The sequence below is a fragment of the Cyprinus carpio genome, chromosome B24 (genome assembly GCF_018340385.1).
Source record: "Cyprinus carpio isolate SPL01 chromosome B24, ASM1834038v1, whole genome shotgun sequence".
Lineage (NCBI taxonomy): Eukaryota > Metazoa > Chordata > Actinopteri > Cypriniformes > Cyprinidae > Cyprinus > Cyprinus carpio.
In genome coordinates, this window is record NC_056620.1 from 5842271 (window position 1) to 5849708 (window position 7438).

The window sequence follows — 7438 nt, forward strand, 5'->3', positions numbered from 1 at the left end:
GCAAAATGTTGAAATCCCTTATAAGCAAACCGGTTTGTTCTAAACTATTCTTCAGCCTTATTATGTGATATTTTAGACTTTTTATTATAACTCAGCCAAATTTCAGGTCACAAAATCAGTCTGAAAGTATTCAACCTGTCCTGAATTCAAATGATATTTTAATATTCTTATCTCAAATGACTGGAAAAGGTAATCAAAAAGTTTTGCAAGTGGTCATAAATTGTGTAAACCTGAAGCAGAAATCAAGACCATTCGCGATCGTCTGGTCAATCAAGAATGGCAGATAGATGCATGTCCTAAAGCGGATCGCCCTGCATACTAAATGATGTCTTGCTTATCTGGTGATTCTGACTTCAAGCACATCATGCCAATACCTTGTTCAATTTTCAATTTGTTCATAAAACTAATACGATCCATTTTCAGGGATAAAGAAAAACTGGACCACACAACTGTTTGCAGGTCGAAACTTATATTGTTTAATTCAGAACAATCCAGTTGGTACACCATCTAAATATTAATTCCTAATTCTTCTTCTTTATTTCTATCAAGGGTCTCTGCTGTTCTGGCCTGTTGAACATGCTTTGACCTTCGCCTGTTAATTAAGGGCAAAGCAAAGTGTGTTCTTTTCACCAGGCGTGGAAATAGTCTGGACCGCGCCCAAGGGCATACTGATCATCAGAGGTCATGCATTCCAAAACCAAAATTCTCACCGCCATCGGATTGTGGATCATGTCGCCTTCAAGAGTGGAGCTGTGGGGGGGGCTCAGGAACGTGCAGCCAAATGGTAGTGCCATTGGGCGCTGTCCTCTTAATCGAAGATGCATAAGGTGCTTATCATATCCCCCGCCAGTGAAAAATAAGAGAGAAGCCTATATGTGCCCCCCGCATGCTGAGCAACACAAACTCCCGTACATCTGCCATCAGCATTTAGAAGGGGCTTGTACACTCGACACGTATTGTGATTTCAATAGCAGGAGTTCAATGTCAACACACCCTGTCCTTCTTAACAAATGTTATTTCAAATGTTGCTCAAGAGGAAAGGACACTAATGTTGTCCATTTGAGATGAGTGGCTTGCAGTGTGTGTAAGCAGAGCAGGCTGTGAGTCACAACCACACCATGAGGATCACATTCCCTGTGCCAAAATTCACCGTTTCTTTGCCATCCAAGTTCTGCTGCTACTTGTCCTTCAAATCAACTTCTTATTTTTCATCAGCCCTGTGATGGGTGAAAGGGAAACGATCTCTTCGCGCAAAATCAATCACCTCCAAGCTAATTGGCATTCGTTTTTGGTCACAGTTGCCAGCAGCATGCACTTGCTGAAGGATACCGCCACTCTGCTAGCCACATCATAGATGTTATTATGCTGTGGTAGGGCACTGGGGAGTGCTATACACAGCCTTATTGGTAATACTGACAAAATAACTATCAAAATTGATAGATAACCTTGGTTGGCAGGTCTTTTAATACACATTTTGCAGCGTACTACAGATGGAACTGGCTGACAAACGGCAGACAGGATAAAGTATTTCCCTATCTAATTACTAAAACTCCAGTGCCACCTCAATGGGCTTTGCACAGTCATTAATTAACCCTTTCATGCAAAAAAAAAAAAAAAAAAATCGGGATCCACCACAGTGGACAGTGACCATTAAAAAAAAGGGGGGGCCTTTTTTTTTTTCAGGTTTGTGATGATTCCGATCTTCCAAACTGCCATGGGATATATTCAATTTTTGTTCCTGCTCATAATCTTACATGAATAAAAGTAGTTATCCGATTACAAACTTGCACTATGTATATAAGAGGACTCTTGGGCCACTGAGCAAACGGTTTTAGTTCTCTTCTCCTAGCCCAGGTAAGATGCTTCTGACCTTGTTTCTGTGTTGCAGAAGTCGGCTTGGGTAGCGCCTTTTCGTGAAGACTCTGAATGTGTTGACCTCAGTCCACCTCAGTGGGTGAAGCTCTCCGCGCCTCCCAAGTGTTTGAATCACGCTTTGCTTGACAGTATTTTTCAAGCTTGCGGTCATTACCCAGTTGCTTGTGCACGCTTTTGTCCTACACATTTTTTTTTCCTTCCAGTCCAACTTTGCATTTAATATGCTGCTTGATACAGCACTCTGTGAACAGCCACTCCTTTCAGTAATTACCTTCTGTGTCTTACCCTCTGTGTGGAGGGTGTTAATGATTGTCCTTCTGACCATTGTAAGTTTCCCCATATTGTAGGTTCCAAGACCAAGAAGAAACCCAGGATTTATACTGTAGGGATGTCATTTAATGAAACTCCAAATGTAAATATTCTAATATTTTGACTTTTTTTCTAATAGTTTATAAATTGTTTGACTGTTCATGAGCTGCTAAGCTCTACTTCATCAAAAATAAATAAATACAAAAGAAAAACTTTTTGAAATTTAGCAACGAAATTTTTAACTTTACATGTAATATGGTAGCAAGTTCACTGGAGGCGATGTTGAAAAGAATTGCTCATGTACCTTAGTTCCCCGAGGGAATTGAGATGCTGTGGTCGAGTCTCTCCAGCAAAGATGAACATACAGCCATTATAAATTCCTCAGAAATAAATGCCAATCAAAACTAAACTTCCACTGTAATGTCACTTGCTTTCAATACAGTAAGGTATTTTAAGCATGAACACAGCCAGCTCCCTGTGTGTGCTCTGCTCCAAAACAAACCACACATAAATACGCATCATTCCCCACCCCTAATTTTAGCGAGGGCAGGGAGAACGAGCAATCTAAAAATGCAGTCTATCAAATGCAAACCACTATTACCCCTCTGGTTCGACAAACGCGGATGAACGCAATTTTTGTAGGCAATCTTTTCCTGATAACACCGACATAACTTAAATTACATTTTCAGGTTTGATCATAGAGAATAAGAAGCCCAAATTAAAACATGCAATCGAATCTGTAAAGGGTTCTACTTTTTTGTGTATATACTCAAAATAACATCAAACTTTTGAAAATAAAGACAAATAAACATGGTGCGCTGTCTGCCGACCGTTGGTCTGAGGTGACTTTCATTTTAGAAAATCTGCGTCATTAAAAAATGAACTGTAACTCAAAAAATACCTCAACACCAGGGAGGACATGCTGAGATATATCTATAGAAAGCTTTGACATGTCTACTTTTAAACTAATTCAAGTAAGATACTTAGTGCTGAAAATGAGAGCAAAGATAGTTCTTTGATAAATGTAATCCTATAAAACTGCATACGACCACAACGCAATGTCCAGGTGGGTAACTCGGCCAGTCCCAATCCCCTCACTTATATCTAATGTTACCATGCTCACGCACTAAGCTCCGCTATTGACTGAACAGTAATGCAGACCACGTTAAGCTTGCGTGCGCCGTAACTGCTCACATCAGATCAAAACAAAGCAGGCAAGTGGTTTTAAATTTTACTTTTCCGCCATTCAACAGCGTGAGAGGGAATAATAGACAGAATTCCGCCTCAGAAAAGACTGGGCTGTGACAAATACAGACCGAATTTCCCCTCCGGGAAGCGGTTGTACTCAACGTACCTTTGGATTAATGTGATGAGCCAGCCTCGGCATACCTGACCAGACAGAGATCATAAATCAGTGAGTAAAGTATTTATGGTTTTTTTTTATTAACACTAGTCTGTAGCCAGCACCCCCACATTATGGGACTCACAGCCGTATGCAACGAGTGCCCTAGCGACCTAACTTAAAATTGTAACAGTTCCTTAGCTTCAGTGTGTTACAAACAGTCTGTATATTTTGGTGATGTTTTGGAAAGAAGACATCTTTGGGCTGTACCTTTTATCAACCCAGAGCTTCGATACTGCCTCAAAAATATTAAAACGTTTATATATATATGTTTTTGCTTCTCTCCTTTTTGATATACACATCACTTGACATATCGCCCTGGAGCAATCTAAGAAAGATAATGGTTTATACCATAAGATGCAAGATGTCTCATGAGATTCTAATTCAAATCTGAAGACGATACCAGTGAAAAATGAGATTCCTGCAACCATTTTTCTGAGCACTAGTCCGCCCCCTACCCCCCAAATATAACCAATTATTTACCAACCGTATTGCAGGGTCCTACGACACTATTTATGTGCTTAAACCTACCACTGCATATAGATATAGAGATATATAATATAGTCTATATTAGTATATATCTATATTTAGTATTATAGGTATATAGCTGTCAATATCAAAACAATAAGCCGAAACTTAGACATCCCTCTCAGTGGTTTATTTGAGCACGCTAGAAAGATACAATCATGAATAACTTTGAGTACGTAGAACATAAATAAGAAAAATAAACAAAGATTTAGACTTTGTAATGACCAATTACAGAACATCCTGAGATTGCTAGAAATGCAGCATGTGTACCCTTAATTTCGGTCCTATAAGTCAATTACATCACGTGCTGATGTGGCTGATGGCCAGGTTCTAGAGCTTGTCCAATCCAAATACTGAAATGTGCCATATAAGTCAATAATCACGCTCCTATATATCACTATAGACGCCGTTCACATGGATAGCTATGTGATTACACAGTAATAGCGTGCTGATTTTGCACTCAAACAGATGGTAATCATACAGATACCGGCAACATTCACATAAATCCACACCACACATATATATATAAAAATGTTGAACAATAAAACAAATAAAGAAAAAGGCGATCGCTAAAGTTCCGCCTCCATCAGATGACAGATGCGTCAGAGTTGTGCGTCACGAGCCGTCACGTGAGAAGAGCGCCAGCATTTCAAATAAAACAATCTTCCGCTTTCACTTTTTTTTTGGTGGATCGTCTCATTCTGTTTGTGACACTGTACTCTACAAAACCATGCCGTTTTTTACTACCAAGACGCAGTTTCTGAGCGTGTTTCTAGTTATTCCATAACGGACACAAACAATACTGTCCCTGAAGAGCTGCCACAAAAACGTAAACAAAGGAATTATCATCCATATTACAACGTTATTGCTTTGGTTGGACCAAACGTGCTCCATGAATTTCGTTGAGTGGACCTTTACCTTCCTAACTAAACCGGGATTTACAGCTGTGGATGCATTTATGACTCGTTATTACGTCGAATCTGGTATGTACTGCATTTTCATTCTTCATGTTTTGATGTGTACTGCTTACACAAATTTACCAAATACATTTTTTATAAGCTTTCCATTGAAAAACAACGATCTGTCGTCGATGCTTGGGGCTTAGATCTTTATAACGATATATAGTTTGTCAAGATTTAATTTTGTCCTATTACATTTAATCTATTTGTAAATATTGACACATGCAAACAAGGGGTGTTCAGGACGCCCGCGTCGGGGTGCAGGTTAAGAAGTTTTAACCTACTTGTATTAGTTTTCACTTAACTTGTACACGTTACTAGTTAGACTTTTTTCCAAACTGTAATTCCTGACTAAATGTATAATCAAGTGAAACATTATAAAGTCTCATTCACAGCAACTAAATGTCTCACGATGCCAGGATTTTTTTTTTTAAATGTTCCATAACATACACAGCAATATGATATAAAAAAAAAAGTTATAATGTTACTAGCCTAATGTTTGTAAGAATGTTTTAGACAAAACTTTACTGTGATAAGCTATTCTCTGTTCACGAATATAGCCATATACAGTATGTTTATAACTATATATATATTGCATAGTCCTACATACAAAGCATGCTTGTGTTTATAAATGAAACTAAGCTTCTGTTCATGAATATCTGCTCTGTTGTAAATATTTTGAATGTGTTATACCCTGGATCCTATGAGGTGTAAATGTATCAAGTAAGCTGTAAATATCACTGATAATATGTGTGCTATGTGGTAATTGTGTTCTTTTTTTCTATAAATTAGTACTAGTATCAGTGACCATAACAATAATGTTAATAATGTAGTTTATTTGTGTGAACAGCATGCTTACTTTTTTATTTTTAGATGTGAAGATAACAGTGCAAAAGAACCTGTTGCAAAACGAGCCAATGCAAATAAGAGCCCATATCAGGAACCTGGAACACCGCTAAGACCAAGTGAGGCACACACTCCAATGAGTCTCATCAAAAAAAAATGTATGTCCTTCAGAGACCATAAACAATATACACTTTGGAAATGCTAGGTATGTGATGTTCATTTATATATTTCAACATGACACAATACCAGTCAAAAGCTTTTGAACAGTACGGTTTTTCATGTTTTTGTAAAGAACTGAACTTCTGCTCACCAAGCCTGCATTTATTTGATCCAAAATACATAAAGTTGCATTTGCTAAAGCAGTAATATTATGAAATATTTTTTACTATTTAAAATAACTGCTTTCTATTTGAATATATTTTACAATTTAATTTATTCCCGTAATCAAAGCTACATTTTCAGCATCATTACTCCAGTCTTACTCCAAGTGCAATGATATACACTGTATCATTCAAAAGCTTGGAGTCAGTATAAATAGAAATTAAAACTTTTATTTAGCACACATGTGATGATAAATACAATAATCATGTTACAAACGATACTGTTTCTTTCAATTCATCAAATAAACCTTAAAAAATATTCTCAGCTCTTTTCAACATTAGTAATAATAATACTAATAGTAATAATGATAATAATAAATAAATGTTTTTTTTTGAGTAGCAAATCAGAATATTAGAATGATTTCTGAAGGATCGTGTGACTGGAGTAATGATGCTAAAAATTCAGCTTTGAAAGTCAGCTTTGATTGTTCCTAGTAAAATGTTTAACTGCACTTGCAAGTGAATCTAAAGTAATTTTTGGGACAACTAAATATATTCTAAATAAACTACAAACCTAAAAATATATACATTTATTTTGTCCTCACATTCTTTCTTTAACTCTTCCCTCTCCGTCACACATCTGACTGAAAGGCTCATTATACAGCTCATTATGCAGGCCTTTGTCTTCTCAAGTGTGAATATTACACTAATATTCATGGTCAATCATGCCTACTCAAATATACCCTTTCGAAACAAAAAGTGTCTAAGAAAATTTAAATCAATCTATTGTTTTCTGTGTGAGCGAGCAACAAGAGGGATATTCACATCATTTTGAAGCAAAAATTCTAGGCTACAAGATCCATGTTTGACATTCTTATGAACAAATGTTCTGTTTGTGTTTTATGACCTTATTTCAGTGACTTTCAAATTGTAGTTTTTCACTTACCACGCATAACGTTGTTTTCTCAAAAACACAATCATGTACATACATGCTATTTACACATCATTGTAGCCCAGTTTGTACTGAATACAGTGTTTTCAGACTTTAGCCATGTATATGTTTATAAGCAACTGAAAAAAAGCACAAAGTTAAGGGGCATGTCAACACTTCTCGAGGCCCCCCCAAACCCCCTTAGACCCCAGAGGGTTAAGTGCAGGCTTCCAAACCCAGGGAGAGAGCGCTAGATCTCGGGAAAAAA